Source organism: Megalobrama amblycephala, linkage group LG4, assembly GCF_018812025.1.
Source record: "Megalobrama amblycephala isolate DHTTF-2021 linkage group LG4, ASM1881202v1, whole genome shotgun sequence".
NCBI classification, from domain to species: domain Eukaryota; kingdom Metazoa; phylum Chordata; class Actinopteri; order Cypriniformes; family Xenocyprididae; genus Megalobrama; species Megalobrama amblycephala.
In genome coordinates, this window is record NC_063047.1 from 44,180,277 (window position 1) to 44,198,433 (window position 18,157).

General features: G+C 38.4%; 2 pseudogenes; both read left to right on the forward strand.

The window, feature by feature from the left end:
* Positions 1 to 293: 293 nt before the first annotated feature.
* Positions 294 to 7,341, forward strand: LOC125266184 (annotated as a pseudogene).
* A 4,274-nt stretch (positions 7,342 to 11,615) lies between these two features.
* LOC125266185 lies at positions 11,616 to 14,404 on the forward strand (annotated as a pseudogene).
* The last annotated feature ends 3,753 nt before the right edge of the window (positions 14,405 to 18,157 follow it).

Below are 18,157 nucleotides of genomic sequence, written 5' to 3' on the forward strand. Positions count from 1 at the left end.
ATATGGTTATGTTGATGTAATTACCCTCTTTAGGTCAAACTTCTCAGCATACTACCAGTAATCCAGAAGTCCTCCCTACTGTGGAAGAACCCATCAGTCCCCCTAAAACTGATGATGATGACGCCTTTTATGATTTTGTTGGTGATGCATCTGAATGGAGTGCTGAGGTCCTCCATGCTCTCAACAGTGTCATGTGCGAGTTTAATGTCAAATCAATCGACATCTCCCAGGTTCCAGTCTCTGATGTGTCAGACTGTAGTGTCGATGTCCCACAAGCTTCAGATAATCCAGCAGTGGACACTGTGGCATCTCAGTCAAGCCAGCTGAAGGATAATGAGGAAACAATAATGGGTGAGTTTGCTACCACAACCCTAACATAACTCAATACACGTTTGATACAAGATCTTTTTTTTTTTTTTTTTACTCAGGACACAGAACCATCAGGAATTTGATGGTTTAAATTGACTTAAAAGTGCAATTTCTTTCAGGGTAGTTGATAACATGTAAATTATTATTATTATTATTATTATTTTTTTTACATTCAACAAGATTTCATTTCAATTTGTATGTATGTGTAAAGTGAAGTTGGATTTTACACTGAGAAAAATATTTTTATTACATAAATATTTCTGTAATGTGACAAATTAATTTCTAAAAGCATAACTATCCAATGTAGTATCTCAATTAATTAATGCAAGTATGTAGTATCTCAATTAATGTATGAATAGATAAATATTGTTTTAGTTTTAGAAGTATGTCCTCTGCAGGACACCGCTTGACATTTCATGTTAACAACTCTTATTTTTCTTTGAACAGACATCAACAGTTGCAGCGATAAAATCAGCATTCAGCTAAGTAAAGGCAGCTTTGGCACCATTTATTCAGGGATTTGCTTGGGTGATGGCCTAAAGGTGAGATCTTTTTTACTTAAATTATTTGTATAGTAAATTATTTTCCCTGTCTTATATTTGTATATTCTTATATGTACTGTATGTCAACAACTTTAGAACACTTGACCCATAAGACATGCTCTACATCATGGGTGTGCAATCACCATTATCTAGCCCGATTTTTAATTAATTAATTTTAATTAAACACACCCAAACAAGCTAATAAATGTCTTTAGGATCATTAAAAACTTCCAGGCAGGTGTGTTGGAGTGGCCCTCCAGGAGCAGGAATTGGACACCCCTGCTCTACATGCTTAGAATTTAATTAAGGAAAATTGACATGTCTGTCTCCATCTAACCATCATAAGAATTGTCTTTCTTCTAGGAGGGTTATTCTGAACCTCTTCAATTAGAGCTGCAACATCAGCACTCAGAGGATAAGGAGAGAGATGGAGCCTCGGACAATGAGACTAAATCAGACTCCGAGGTTCCTGAAGTTCCCGTTCCTGCTGATGACACACCAGAGGTTCTCAACAAAGTTCCCTCAGGCCTTTCCTTACGATTGAAGAACTTGTGGGAGAGATATGCATGGGAGATTCTCACTCCGGCTATGATCTCCTCCTTCATCATTATCATTGTAAATCTGGGTCCGATGGCTCTGATGATGATGATGATGATGCCATGCTTTCTGATCAAGTGCTTCCATCAGATCATCACAACTGGTTACAGAGTGTATCACTGTTACCACATACCATGGTTCAGAACCGTAAGCTTGTACTTCCTGCTGTGTGTGAGCTACTTCTTCTATGAGGAAAAGATCAGAGATTATTTTTTCACTCTGGTGCAGAGGGAGGAGTCTGTACACATGCTCAGCAAATACCATCACTTCATTCCCTTTGCCCTGTACTTCGTAGGGTTCTGCATGGTTGTTTTGAGTCTGGTGAAGAAACTCAATCGCCTGCCATTCTGCATGTTCATCTGGACTCATTTGACCCTGCTGATTGTGGCGATTCACTCAGGCTTAATCATTCAAAACCTTTTTGAGGAGATGATCTGGTTTATTGCGCCCATCTCCAGTATTATTTGTAACAACATAATCGATTGCATGTTTGGATTTATTCTTCAGTCGCAGCCTTTAAGTTGTCTCTTAATAAGACATGGGAAAGGTTTATCGGTGGCTTCCTCTCCAGTGTTGTTGTGGCAAGCAGGACGAGGGTGAAAGCCGTGAGAACGGGGTGAGGCCGGTGGCGTGACTTGACACCATGTTAGCGTGAAGCCGGTGGCGTGATTGATGAGGAGCGCCACCTGTTGCTCCTGATGCTTCCATCTCCTTTTCTCTCACCTCGTCTGTCCATACCTCCAGGTGCTGCGGCTGCCGTGACAGGTCCCCCTAGATGGGGTAGTAGAACGCAGTCTTGGGAGTACTCCCCAGCTTGTGAGGGGCAATGGGGGTAAGTGGCAAGCAGGACGATGGCGAGAGGGGCGTGAGAACGGGGAGAGGCCGGGTGTGTGATTGATGATGAGCGCCACCTGCGTGCCACACCAGTCTAGAGTTTCTCACGGAGGAGCTCCTGATGCTTCCTTCTCCTTTTCTCTCACCTCGTCTGTCCTTACCCCACTTTTACTTTTTTACTTTGTTTTGTTGTTTGTTATTTTTATACGATTAAAAAGTTGTTGAATGTTCGCTGGTTCCCGCCTCCTTCTTCCCTGTTCTACGAACTGTGTTACAGTCAGTGTTGGGCACGTTACTTTAAAAAAGTAATTAGTTATAGTTACTAGTTACTTCTCACAAATAGTAACGGAGTTAGTAACTGAGTTACATCATTATAAAAGTAACTAATTACCAGGGAAAGTAACTATTGCGTTACTTTAAAAAAAAAAAAAAAAAAAGTGTCAAATAACTTGAATGCCCCCATTATTAAATATAAGCCTAAGAATAAATAATTCTTGACCCGACTCGTGACTCATGATCCGCTCTTGCTTATGAAATTTCTCTGTACTGTCATTAAAGAAAACATAGTTTCATATTTATGTTTAAATAGTCCTATGTTATGTTTTAAAATTCATTTACTTGATTATGAAAAGTGAACACCATGAGTAAGATGCATCATAAGATGAGTCATGGAGTGGGTCAGACATGATTTTGACCACTTCATTTTGTAAAAATTGTATCTTAATTTTAATCAATGTTTCATCAACCAGTTGCCTGGATTTAATAAATAAGAAGCAAATATAGCAGGCAATATAATCATGGATGCGCGGGCGCGAATCACTGGCGCGTGAACTGGAGCGCGACTTATAGGCTAAATGAACCGAAACTCAGCGGCTGCTTGCCTCGCAGACATTATATCTATAGAAAGCTTGAAATATCTACTTTAAAACGAAATAATTAAAAACGAAAAGAGTACTCCGATTATGTAATCCGAATGAAATGTGCATTTTCTCTCTAGGCGCGTCCAGTATATGCGGAGATGATGGGTCAGCAATGTCAACTTAATCTTTGCAGCTGACACTGATTCAGAAAACATTACTTTATTAATAAACAATTAAAATGTCTCCTTGCTGTTTTTTGTCATATTCATAATCATTACTTTAGCCGGTTCTTTATGGCAAGCGTTATGCATGCGCTTGAGTGCATAGCCTATATTACATAAACGCTCATTATTAGTTTATTCTCTCCAGTATTTAAGAAATTAAATTAATATAAATGTGATTAGTCAACTAATGGCTTAAATGAACAACTACTAATCGACTAGAAAAACTTATTTCACATATTTTCGATCCAGCATGTCACATGATTATCGCAGTATATAGGACCTTCGAACCAGAAAGACACAGCTTACATTTTACTAAAAGGTTTTTGTCTTTATGCTCAACTAAAGTGAAATAATGAGGATATTTCCACTTTGAGAATCTCGTCTTGCTCTCGCCTACACTCGCCATGACTGCCGTACATACTTGAATAAACGGAAACACGCCCACAGTGCGTCTTCATGTTTACAGTGATTGGCATCCACCAATCCTACAGTGCGTCGCTGCTGTAAACAGGTTAGGCTGTAGGCTACGCTTCAGCCAAAATTAATTAATTTTAAAAAGTAACGTAACGGTAACGGAGTTAAAGGGATAGTTCACCCAAAAATGAAATTTTGATTTATCTGGTTATCCCCAGCGCATCCAGTGTAGGTGATTTTTTTCTTCAGTAAAACACAAATGAGGATTTTTACTCAAACCGTGCTGTCTGTCAGCCACATAATGGGAGTAGATGGGGACTTCGTAAGCAAAAACATCAAAATTTCATTTTTGGGTAACTATCCCAGTAATTTATTTAAAAAGTAATGCGTTACAGTATTAGTTACTGTCAAAAGTAACTGCGTTACTGCCCAACACTGGTTACAGTTGTGTTGTAATACTACTGTCCTACATGGCTACAGTTTACTCCTACTCTGTGTGTCCATTGGAGTTAAAATAGCAACACTCAACACTTTCACAGTGAACTGTGAGCCATCTGATCTCTTCCAGCTTCCAGGACTACAGCCTACCATCTGTACTTCAGACTATTATAGGCTGGACTATTATGAGGTACAAACTCTATAAAAGCAGAAGTTTTGGCAGTTTGCTGGTCTCTAGAGCAATTTCATTATTACTTTCATCACTGCAGTCAGAGCACTGATTTGTAGAGTGGGAGAAGTTATTACATTTCTTAACAGGTCAGTTACAAAAAGGATACCTTTACGATCAATCCTGTATCGTTTTATCAACTCCCTGTCATCATTTCATAATATATGCTACATAACATAATACATATACATAACTCCAATACATTATATCTGTGTTGAAAAGTGTGTGGCCTCCTCCTCTCTGCTGCCATCTTGATATGCTGGTTAGTCCAGTTATATAATCACAACCCCGGTTGAGGCAAAGTCACATGAGTTTTTTGTTGCACATCGAGGGATTTATTTGTAAATGTGTTTATGCACGTCTTATCACTTAAAAAATGTATCCATCTTGAGCGCATAACTTTTTTTATGCACATTTTTAGAATGTATGCGCATATTGGCATTTCCATCCAGTATTGGTTTTATGCAATATCCCAAAATGTGCATAAAAACAGATGGATGGAAACATATCTTCTGACCTTGTGGGAGTGCAACTGGTCCTGTGACATTTAATGATAGGTGTACATTTAACTGTGCAACTACAAATGTTATTTAAATGCAAGCTGTAAATTCAGCTGTTCTAATCTACTCTTTTCTGCTTTTCTTGTGAATCATAATCTGAACAAAAAACAATACAAAAAGGGTCACACACTGTTATGTTCAGTATATGACAATATATCAGGGGTTCCTAAACTTTTCCATTCCAGGACACAGCTAGACAAGTATAATCTATGTCAAGACCCAAATAAATCCATGAAAACAAAGTTCTGTTTACGTAAATAATTAATTGTGTCACTGTGTTTATGATCAGACATCAGCATTAGAGTAGATGAAATATGTCCATACAGACTCTGATCCAAATATGAACTTTGATCCGTGATGTGAGTGTTTTTAAACTCATTGCAGAAAACGCTCTCATGCTAGTTCTGTGTGTGTATGAATGTGAAATGTTTTTTTTACAGACATATTTTTCTTATGTGTTGGTAGATAGCCAAATGCACATTGGGGCGACGTAAAGAACGCACTCTTATGACCATGTCTCTGAAAGACAACAGCACTGAGTTGAACAGACAGAGATGAACAAACATTGTTTTAACAAGTTACATGCGCGCTCACTATAAAACATACAGTGGATATATTTCTATATTAAATCGCAACCTTTGTGATTCTAAAATCAGACCAAGCTATATTGAGATTTGTTTAATGTTGGTAATCGTGCAGCACTCTGCTAAAAATATTTTTGTGCATGTATGCCATTCACTGAAATGTAGCTGCAGCCAAGTGACTTTGCGCGACACACCTTTTCCCGCTCTGCAACACACAGTTTGAAAACCCCTGCAATACTAAATGACTATATTATATATTCAGTTCTCAAGGAATCAGTCCTCCTGCAGTGTAAAAGAAACTCACTTCTGCTTTGTTCCTCATCTAGACACTAGTAAAAATTGTCTTCAATGTCACTCTGATATTGGAAGTTTCCTCCTTGCTCCAGGTCTGCTAAAATCTCCAATACTATAAGTATTGGAGATTCCAATACCCAGCTTTAGCATCTCCTCAAACCCCAAGATTTCCCTATACAAAACAGAGATGTGTGAATAATGGCAACATCTGCACCGTTTGGTGTGAAAGCTGAAGTGCAGACATAAAACAACAACTATTCACATAGGTTTTAGAGATTTTAGATTAGTTAGTTCCCTTTGTTAATGGCCATGTCTAACTGCAGTACAAGTGCCTCCATGATCGCATCCTTCGAGTCCTGAAAAAACTTGAATATCAGTGTCTGGCAATCAAAGCCTATATAATGAAACTGCATTATTCACAATATCCACAAAAGCATGGCTTAAAGTAGTAGTCCACTTCAGAATAAAAATTTCCTGATAATTTACTCACCCCCACGTCATTCAAGATGTTCATGTCTTTCTTTCAGAGCTAGTGCAAGACGCGCTTTTGTGGTTAAAGGTATAAACATTTTTATTGATTTTTTTATTTTATTTTTTAAATGACAGATCGTTTCACTACATAAGACCCTTATTCCTCAGCTGGGATTGTGTAAAGCCTTTTGAAGCTGCACTGAAACAGCAATTTGGACCTTCAAACCGTTGATCCATGTTGAAGTCCACTATATGAAGAAAAATCCTGGAATGTTTTCCTTAAAAACCCTAATTTTTTTTCTGAAGAAAGAAAGAAAGAAAGAAAGAAAGAAAGAAAGAAAGACATGAACATCTTGGATGACGTTGGGGTGAGTAAATTGTCCGGAAATTTTAATTCTAAAGTAAACTAATCTGTTAAACATTTAAGAATGATGAAAAAGTATACAGTTTTTCAATCCTCAGGCATTTTGACTGAAAAATTGTCATCTCCTCTTTTAGCCCTATCTCTCTTTTGCAGATGTCCTTTATTTGTATGTCCAGTGTGTCCTTCATGGTTTCTTATTAAGTACTAAGAAAAGAACAAAGAGGGAAGTGTGTACAGATGCAAACACACAATTTAAATAATGATTAAATGCAAATCAGATTAAAAAAAAAAAATCAAAACATAGGCTATGTTGTTCCCTTACATTTATCCTTACAAATTCAGCTGTGTTGAACAATCCCTGAAGGAGTCAGTCGATTGTAGGCATAGTACTTCCAAGTTCTGAATAGCATCATGTTTGTTTAATGTTAATATGGTTCTAGAAATCTCATCTTTTTTTTTAAAAAATTCATACTCAATATAATATAATCATCGTCAGTCACTCTAAGCGAGTATGACTGTCCTCTCTTTTGGGTCTACTTGTGGGTCTTCAGATGGCTGTAGAGGCCAATCCGTACTTTACATACTTTGGTGCAGTGTGGGCAGGGGAGGGTGGTGATCTTTAATGATGGTTGAGCCTTTTTGTCTTTCTCCTTGCGAAGCTGTTGCTTTGTCTCTGCGCACAGCGGATTTCTGTTTCATGATGTGCTGCACCATCCTGCAAGGATTTCTTCCAGGAACTTCTGTCCAGTGCAATGTGTTCCTGCATCATTTCTTCTCTGCATGACGCATAACGGTCAGGAATGTCTTCAAACATCTTAAAAAGATTTCTTGAAGGTGGTGTTTTGGGAGCCATAGTCCAACTTCGGCACAGCGAGGGTTAGTTGTAGGTGGTGAGAGTGGGCATGGTATTCTGACATCTGTAACACAAAGGTTACTTGTTGCACACTTGCAACACCTCTAAAGGCCAGAGCACACCAAGCCGATGCCAATGAACTAGTGGCGACGAAAGCAGACTTGGTTGGCTCACGTCGGCAGCGTCTGTGTCCAAAGTTGTCCTGACACACCAAACCAATGCTAGACAGCCGACGGCCAAGTTGCACGTCAGTTCTGCACCTGTGTGAGATGAAATGCCTTTACAAACCAGCAGGTGGCAGTATCCGAACAGCCAATCAGAATGATTAGATGGCCCGACGGACTGACGAGCTCCGACGCCGATTCAACCTTTTGAATCGGCCGAAAAAAAGCCAACGAGGACCAACTTCAGCCGACGGTGCGGAACACACTGAGAAAAACTTAGTCGGCCAACGAACAAAAACTGCCAGACGGCCGACTGTCGGCTTGGTGTGTTCCGGCCTTAAAGGGATAGTTCACCCAACAGCATTCGCTTAGTGATGTCTGATCACGCTCTGACAGCGGCAGTGATGTCTCGCTCTCATTGAAGTATATAGGCGAGACATCACTGCCGCTGTCAGAGTGCGATCAGACCTTACTAACGAGTGCTGAGCGCGGTTGGACATAGTGGTGTATTAGAGATAAAAAAAATGATATAAATACTGTTTGGTTTCTCACACAAACCGATCGTTTCGTGTCTTAGGACATCAATGTGTCGTCACGAGCCGCAGGGTTTAATTTGGACTTGTCTATGCAAGTTTTATTTACTCTTATAGTAGAAGTTCCCATCCACTAGCATTATTTGACTGACAGACGGCAACGGTTGCAGTTAAAAATCATCATTTGTGTTCTACTGAAGAAACAAAGTCACCTACATCTTGGATGCGCTGGGGGTAAGCAGATAAACATCAAATTTTCATTTTTGGGTGAACTATCCCTTTAAGCATTGTGTAACGTTCATATATGCCTTCTGTTCTATTTGGCGAGTGTTATAAAAATACTTTCATTCATACAGATTCATAAATAATTAATTTGGAAAAATGCCTTAGTAAAACGCTCATAAAACCCCAAAAATGACTGACCCCATCCATGTTCTTTCAGAGCAGTTTCACAGTCAACAAACAACATACAGTGTAAGTTGATTTTAATAAATATTAGTATTTATTACAATGATTTTCAGTATATTGATATAAAATTTTAATTAATCATTTAACAAATATAAATTAATAAAGACTGAAAAACAAAACATCAAACTGGCAGTGAGCAATTAAGGAAGATTAAATCCAAATTTTGGTTGACATAAATAGCTGAAAGCAATGCTCTGGCACCATCTAGCTGTCAGAAAAATGTATAACACAGCTGAAATGATTATCCAAATGTGCGACTGACAAACCTAAAGCGTGATAAATATAGTTTTCTCAAGAAAATGCATCAATAATTCTCTAAATGTGCAAACGTTTGACTAATGGGCATTGTTTTAAAGCACTGACAGGAGTCACACGACAGCTTACACGACTAAATATGAATGTTTATTTCTTCTACATATAAAACACGTATTGTTTTGATTAAGCGATTGATATGTACTGGCAACTTGAAAATTACATTTAATCATGGGCATTTCTAACGAAACAGTGGAGTAATTTTGAATATGGAGTATTGTTTTTTTTTTTTTTTTTATAAATTCGTTTCATGGTTTCTTAAGACTGAATTTAAAATATTACAAAAATACATAGGCTAACTTCTTGCTCTTTTACTTAACGTCCTTTTTCTGTTTTCTGCTGTCACACGGCATGATGCCTGAGCCGAAACATTAATTTAAAAAATTTAAACCATAAACTATTACAACAAAATCCACACAACTCATCAAATGTTGAATCCGCATTAACATTTGCATGTTGTAAAAATATTTAAAGACAGTAAATTACCGTCATGTTTACATTACACATAGATAGGCTAATCCTCTGAGAGCAAGGGAGACCCACACAACTTGGCACTGCCTGCTGTAAAAAGCTGTCACACATCTAAGCTCATCGCGATCTCGATTTCCGTAATACTCAGTGAAACTGTTTACACTGCACAAGGAATCTCTTAGACTGCATCATTTACATTTTGTTTACGTTGTTCAACGCTAGCAAAAACACGTTGTAAATAAAAACCTTTGACGCTCTCCAAAGTTACACCGCATAAATAATTTACAACGCAAAAGACAATATTAGACCATAAATCTTACCTGAGGTAGTGATGGCCGATTTCGAAACACTGCTTCATGAAGCTCCGAAGCTTCATGAATCTTTTTGTTTCGAATCAGTGATTCGGAGCGTGTATCAAACTGCCAAAGTCACGTGATTTTAGTAAACGAGGCTTCATTACGTCATCACTGTTTCGAAACAGTTCGAAATTTCAGTGGTTCACCGATAGAGGGCGATGATAAAGTGAGCCCATGAATCATGCAGATTCACTGAGAACTATTGAACAAGTGTCTAGGGCTTTACCCTATGGTTTTACCTGATCTCCGATCAGTTTTATACAGTTGTAGATGTTTTAATTATACATTAGAATAATTAAAATGAATAATGGTAGTTATTAATCTCTTATTGGCCTGTTTAGCTTGAGCCATGGAACAGATACAAGCCTTTAAAATTGATAAAAGAACACAAATTATACAGACACTCGATATTTAATCTTATTAGATGATTAGTTAATTCCATTTAATTGATTTTACTTTAAATAAAACTTTTGAAATACATTTGTTAAAGTGTATTTTTAATGCATGTTTGGCCTGAGTTTTGTTGCATTTGCACTGCTCTGACCACTAGGGGTAACCGTGGAGACGGGTGTCAGATTGTTTCGAAGCGAATCATTACGGCACATTTGATTCAGCTGCTTCAGTGTTTCATGAAGCCTCGATCTGCCCATCACTAACCTGAGGATGACTGAAATCGGCAACAATTTATAACAAAGCACTGATTCACCAAACAGACAGCAGTATGATGATTTTCCTAAATAAACGCAGACGCCCCGCCCATATTGCAAAACGGACCAATCAATCACATAGGAACTCACCAACACTCTTGCAGCATTTTAGAATGTCATTTAGAATGTGACGTCACAGTAATATGCTGGTATGAAGCAGTGTTGCCAGACGTACGATAATTATCGTATTTGTACGATAATTTTGACCTCTGTACGATGTACGATCAATAATGAAAAAAATCCCATAATGTACGATAATTTCAGTATTTTGTGACACTTCAAATGATGGTCCTTATAATCGGTTCATTGATCTAGCTGTGTGGATCCTCTACATCATGGTTGTAAGGAGAACGTGAACTTTGTTACGCATGTCTTCCATCTCATCTCATGTTACATCTTCTCGGCCAATAATCGTGGAGAATGACTCTCTCTCACGAGCACAAGTTAACGTTCCTGCCGCGGCGCTTAGGTCAGTTGTTTCTCACTAAGGTACGCCAAATTATTTATGTATTGTGGTAATTTGCAGGTCATGTCAAAAAGTTGTTGGTCTATAGATAAAGCTGTATTCTGTACATTTGACTCGTCATGTCACCTTTATTTATTTATACAGCGCTTTTTACAATGCAGATTGTGTCAAAGTATAGCTTTACAGAGATAAAGGGAACATCATTTTGGTTGTACAGCAGCTAAAATAGTGTGATTGTCCAGCTTAAGTTAGTTCAGTATTGATTCTTTCCGTTATAAAAATCATTAGTTATTAATTTAGTTCATTTACCTATACTAAAAAGTCATGTACGATAATTTTCTTCCAAATACGATAATTTTGAGCTTCTGGTACGATAATTGGACATTTCCAATCTGGCAACACTGGTATGAAGAGACTCACTTTGTTCAATCTGCATCACTTACAGTTAATTGCTCATTGTAGTTACTTTGCAGATCTTGCAGCTTCATACGTGGATTCTCATTTTGTTGCTAGTTGCTCAGTAAAGTGTTCATTTGCACATCTGGCAGCTTATGGTAGTTACCACATTCAAAATGGTACTACTTACCTTACTGGGACTGACTGCTTTACTTCTGAGAGAAAGGAGAGAAGTCAAGAACACAAACTCAGGTCAAGATGAAAAAGTTGACCAGAGTGATCTACAACCAGTGGGTAGTACTGATGGTAGGCCTAATTTAAATAAATGTCCATGTTATGAGAATATGTAACACTGTGTTTACTAGTGTCTACATTTTTATGTTTTGGAAGGGCCACAGTCGAAGTCTGTAACTTAATCTGTAACTTAATTTGTAACTTAATTTGCCACAGAACAATCAATGTATATGCACAATTAAAAACTGAAATTTTACTACAGAATTCAACTTAACATAGGGACCTCAATGCATGTTTAACTATTTTTAGTGGAAAACAAGAAAGTGTCCTGTGAGAATGCCATAATTTATAGCAAGCTTAGCTGCAGTATTTATTTATATGGTTATGTTGATGTCATTACCCTCTTTAGGTCAAACTTCTCAGCATACTACCAGTAATCCAGAAGTCCTCCCTACTGTGGAAGAACCCATCAGTCCCCCTAAAACTGATGATGATGACGCCTTTTATGATTTTGTTGGTGATGCATCTGAATGGAGTGCTGAGGTCCTCTATGCTCTCAACAGTGTCATGTGCGAGTTTAATGTCAAATCAATCGACATCTCCCAGGTTCCAGTCTCTGATGTGTCAGACTGTAGAGTCGATGTCCCACAAGCTTCGGATAATCCAGCAGTGGACACTGTGGCATCTCAGTCAAGCCAGCTGAAGGATAATGAGGAAACAATAATGGGTGAGTTTGCTACCACAATCCTAACATAACTCAATACACGTTTGATACAAGATCTTTTTTTTTTTTTTTTTACTTGGACACAGAACCATCAGGAGTTTGATGGTTTAAATTGACTTAAAAGTGCAATTTCTTTCAGGGTAGTTGATAACATGTAAATTAACTTTTTTTTTTTTTTTTTTTTTTTTACATTGAGCAAGATTTCATTTCAATTTGTATGTATGTATAAAGTGAAGTTGTATTTTACACTGGGAAAAATATTTTTATTACATAAATAGTCTTGTAATGTGACTAATTAATTTCTAAAAACTATCCAATGTAGTATCTCAATTAATGTATGAATAGATAAATATTGTTTTAGTTTTAGAAGTATGTCCTCTGCAGGACACCGCTTGACATTTCATGTTAACAACTCTTATTTTTCTTTGAACAGACATCAACAGTTGCAGCGATAAAATCAGCATTCAGCTAAGTAAAGGCAGCTTTGGCACCATTTATTCAGGGATTCGCTTGGGTGATGGCCTAAAGCTGAGATCTTTTTTACTTAAATTATTTGTATAGTAAATTATTTTCCCTGCCTTATATTTGTATATTCTTATATGTACTGTATGTCAACAATTTAGAACACTTGACCCATAAGACATGCTCTACATCAGGGGTGTGCAATCACCATTATCTAGCCCGATTTTTAATTAATTAATTTTAATTAAACACACCCAAACAAGCTAATAAATGTCTTTAGGATCATTAAAAACTTCCAGGCAGGTGTGTTGGAGTGGCCCTCCAGGAGCAGGATTGGACACCCCTGCTCTACATGCTTAGAATTTAATTAAGGAAAATTGACATGTCTGTCTCCATCTAACCATCATAAGAATTGTCTTTCTTCTAGGAGGGTTATTCTGAACCTCTTCAATTAGAGCTGCAACATCAGCACTCAGAGGATAAGGAGAGAGATGGAGCCTCGGACAACGAGACTAAATCAGACTCTGAGGTTCCTGAAGTTTCCGTTCCTGCTGATGACACACCAGAGGTTCTCAACAAAGTTCCCTCAGGCCTTACCTTACGATTGAAGAACTTGTGGGACAGCTATGCATGGGAGATTCTCACTCCGGCTATGATCTCCTCCTTCTTCTTCATTATCATTGTAAATCTGGGTCCGATGGCTCTGATGATGATGATGCCATGCTTTCTGATCAAGTGCTTCCATCAGATCATCACAACTGGTTACAGAGTGTATCACTGTTACCACATACCATGGTTCAGAACCGTAAGCTTGTACTTCCTGCTGTGTGTGAGCTACTTCTTCTATGAGGAAAAGATCAGAGATTATTTTTTCACTCTGGTGCAGAGGGAGGAGTCTGTACACATGCTCAGCAAATACCATCACTTCATTCCCTTTGCCCTGTACCTCGTAGGGTTCTGCATGGTTGTTTTGAGTCTGGTGAAGAAACTCAATCGCCTGCCATTCTGCATGTTCATCAGGACTCATTTGACCCTGCTGATTGTGGCGATTCACTCAGGCTTAATCATTCAAAACCTTTTTGAGGAGATGATCTGGTTTATTGCGCCCATCTCCAGTATTATTTGTAACAACATAATCGATTGCATGTTTGGATTTATTCTCAGTCGTAGCCTTTAAGTTATCTCTTAATAAGACATGGGAAAGGTTTATCGGTGGCTTCCTCTCCAGTGTTGTTGTGGCAAGCAGGACGAGGGTGAAAGCCGTGAGAACGGGGTGAGGCCGGTGGCGTGATTGACACCATGTTAGCGTGAAGCCGGTGGCGTGATTGATGAGGGGCGCCACCTGTTGCTCCTGATGCTTCCATCTCCTTTTCTCTCACCTCTTCTGTCCATACCTCCAGGTGCTGCGGCTGCCGTGACAGGTCCCCCTAGATGGGGGAGTAGAGCACAGTCTTGGGAGTACTCCCCAGCTTGTGAGGGGCAATGGGGGTAAGTGTTGGCAAGCAGGACGATGGCGAGAGGGGCGTGAGAACGGGGAGAGGCCGGGTGTGTGATTGATGATGAGCGCCACCTGCGTGCCACATCAGTCTAGAGTTTCTCATGGAGGAGCTCCTGATGCTTCCTTCTCCTTTTCTCTCACCTCGTCTGTCCTTACCCCCTTTACTTTTTTACTTTGTTTTGTTGTTTGTTATTTTTATACGATTAAAAAGTTGTTGAATGTTCGTTGGTTCCCGCCTCCTTCTTCCCTGTTCTACGAACTGTGTTACAGTTGTGTTGTAATACTACTGTCCTACATGGCTACAGTTTACTCCTACTCTGTGTGTCCATTGGAGTTAAAATAGCAACTCTCAACACTTCTACAGTGAACTGTGAGCCATCTGATCTCTTCCAGCTTCCAGGACTACAGCCTACCATCTGTACTGCAGACTAATATAGGCTGGACTATTATGAGGTACCAACTCTACAAAAGCAGAAGCTTTTGGCAGTTTGCTGGTCTAGAGCAATTTCATTATTACTTTCATTACTGCAGTCAGAGCACTGATTTGTAGCGTGGGAGAAGTTATTACATTTCTTACAAGGTCAGTTACAAAAAGGATACCTTTACGATCAATCCTGTATCGTTTTATCAACTCCCTGTCATCATTTAGTAATATATGCTACATAACATAATACATATACATAACTCCAATACATTATATCTGTGTTGAAAAGTGTGTGGCCTCCTCCTCTCTGCTGGCTGCCATCTTGTTACTCCTAACTAGGTTAGGATACCTTAAATAAAGCACTCTTAAATACATTATGAGGGGAATTATACCAAATCATTTTGATGACAGACTTTCCAAAATATCTAAAACAACATTTGAGATGCTGTACAATGAAACTGATATGCTGGTTAGTCCAGTTATATAATCACAACTAGGGCTGCACAACGATTACTCGCGATTAATCGTTTGCAAAATAAAAGTCTGTTATGTAATATATGTGTGTGTTCTGTGTATAATAATTAAAATGTATATATAAGTACATGCACATACATTTATATATTTAAGAAAAAATTATATATAAAATATATATGTATATATTTCTTAAATTTATACATGTATGTGCATGTATTTATATATACATAATTATTATACACAGAACACACATATATTGTTACAGTACAGAAGGGACTGAGGCAGATGTAAAACAAACAGGTAAGTTTATTGATGTCAGCAGAGTGTGAACAGCAGTGCGGGTGATGAAAGGTGAAGAATGATGATGAAATCTTGCTGATGTTTGCAGGAGTGGAGAGAATGGATCGCGCTGGAGACTTGGAACACAGGAGACTGGAGACTTGGAACACAGGAGACTGGAGACACTCACACACACGAGGAGGAACACAGGAGGGAAACTGGAAACGTCAGAGACAGGTAAGTAGATCGTCTGGAGTCCTTGAGGTAAGCATACAGGTTAGTAGCATACAACGAGACCGGACAGTGAGTGTGTGTGAGTGTTGGCTTTTTGAAGTGCTGGTGATTGCGGTGATAATGATGTGCAGGTGGCGGTGATTAGTACTCGGGAGATGGAGTGCGCTGGGATTGAGTGAGGGTGGAGCCTGGCGTGTCTGTTACATATATTACATAAACACAGGTTTTTATTTTGCAAACGATTAATCACGATTAATCGTTGTGCAGCCCTAATCACAACCACGGTTGAGGCAAAGTCACATGAGTTTTTTTGTTGCGCATCGAGGGATTCATTTGTAAATGTGTTTATGCACGTCTTATCACTTAAAAAATGTATCCACCTCAATTGAGCGCATAACTTTTTTATGCACATTTTTAGAATGTTATGCGCATCTTGGCATTTCCATCCATCATTGGTTTTATGCACATTTTGGATATGTGCATAAAACCATAGCTGGATGGAAATGCCAAGATGCGCATACTTTCTAAAAATGTGCATAAAAAAGTTATGCGCTCAATTGAGGTGGATACATTTTTTAAGTGATAAGACGTGCATAAACACATTTACAAATGAATCCCTCGATGCGCAACAAAAAACTCATGTGACTTTGCCTCAACCGTGGTTGTGATTAGGGCTGCACAACGATTAATCGTGATTAATCGTTTGCAAAATAAAAATCTGTGTTTATGTAATATATGTAACAGACACGCCAGGCTCCACCCTCACTCAATCCCAGCGCACTCCATCTCCCGAGTACTAATCACCGGCACCTGCACATCATTATCACCGCAATCACCAGCACTTCAAAAAGCCAACACTCACACACACTCACTGTCCGGTCTCGTTGTATGCTACTAACCTGTATGCTTACCTCAAGGACTGGAAACATATCTTCTGACCTTGTGAGAGTACAACTGGTCCTGTGACATTTAATGATAGGGGTACATTTAACTGTGCAATTACAAATGTTATTTAAATGCAAATACTTTAAATGTAATTGCAACGTATAACATGCATGTACAGTACATAGTAAGTAAATTGTATCAGTTGGTTAAATAGTAGTTAAGGCCACCTAATATAAAATGTGACCTACCAACTATAAAATTGTGATTATTATATGGTCTTTTCAATTGTAAGACCAATTATGAATGTAATTTGATACTTATGACTGATCATGCCCAAGCTAGTTGCGCTCAGTCTGTGTTTATAGTCAGCATTTAAAATCATATAGTTTGTTGAGTTCAGTCTGTTTCAGCTAGTCGTTAAGTGTGTCCCTGGCTTTAAGGGAACATTTCATTTTATATTTTTTAAATGCAAACATTATGGGAATGTTACTTTTGAATGTTCTATAGGACATTCTGAAACATGTAGGAACATTTAAAAACATGTTAGATGAATGTCACACTAAAACCTTTCAGAAAAAAAACAGCCCTCTTAGAAGCATGACTTTTAAGCAAAACAAAACTTCTATTCAAATTCTGTATAGATTATATAGAGCCTAGAAAGCGTGCAGAGAATGCTGCCTTTATAATCACCAAAGCAATGCTGGTCCTAGACTACGGAAGCTTGTTTCTGCCATGAAATAAAAAAAATGAAAAGATAACTGTGACTTACAGATGATTCAGGACTGACTAGATGTTTGCTACATCCTCTGCATGGATTTCAAGGAAATGACTCATGCAGTTCAATCAACTTTTCTCTTGGCAATATACACAGTCTCTTGTCAATTTCTTCCTGAATGCTTTGCAGAGCATCCATCTTTACTGTATTGTTTCAAAGTGACTATAGCTGTGTTCCAATACAGAGGCTGCATCCTTCGAAGGACTCAGACTTCAGAGGCAGCATCCTTGGAAGGCCGTGAAGGTCGGACTGAGCGTTGTTAAATGGGATGGTCTAGCCTACGGAGGGTTGTTTAGTTCTACCTTGTCACTTTACTAAACTTCTCTACAACTGGGTAGTTAAGGGATGAATGTCGCTAGGCAGTTCCTGCTGATCAAGGGGGATGAACTGTGTAACATCTATCCCAGCTTTGCCTCCAGAATAGCAGTACTCCTGAAAAGAAGTATAAAGTTATATAAAGAAGTTTAAGTTTATAAGTATAAGTTTATTTATTTTTAAAGCACCTTTAAAACATCCACAGGACTGACCGAAGTGAAGAAAGAAAACATTTCCTCTCTCACTGTATGATCATTTCGGTTATTATCATATTATTATGTTATTATAATTTCAGGCCGAGCCTCTAGGTAAAACAGCACCCTCTAGTGTTTACACGGAATTTGCTT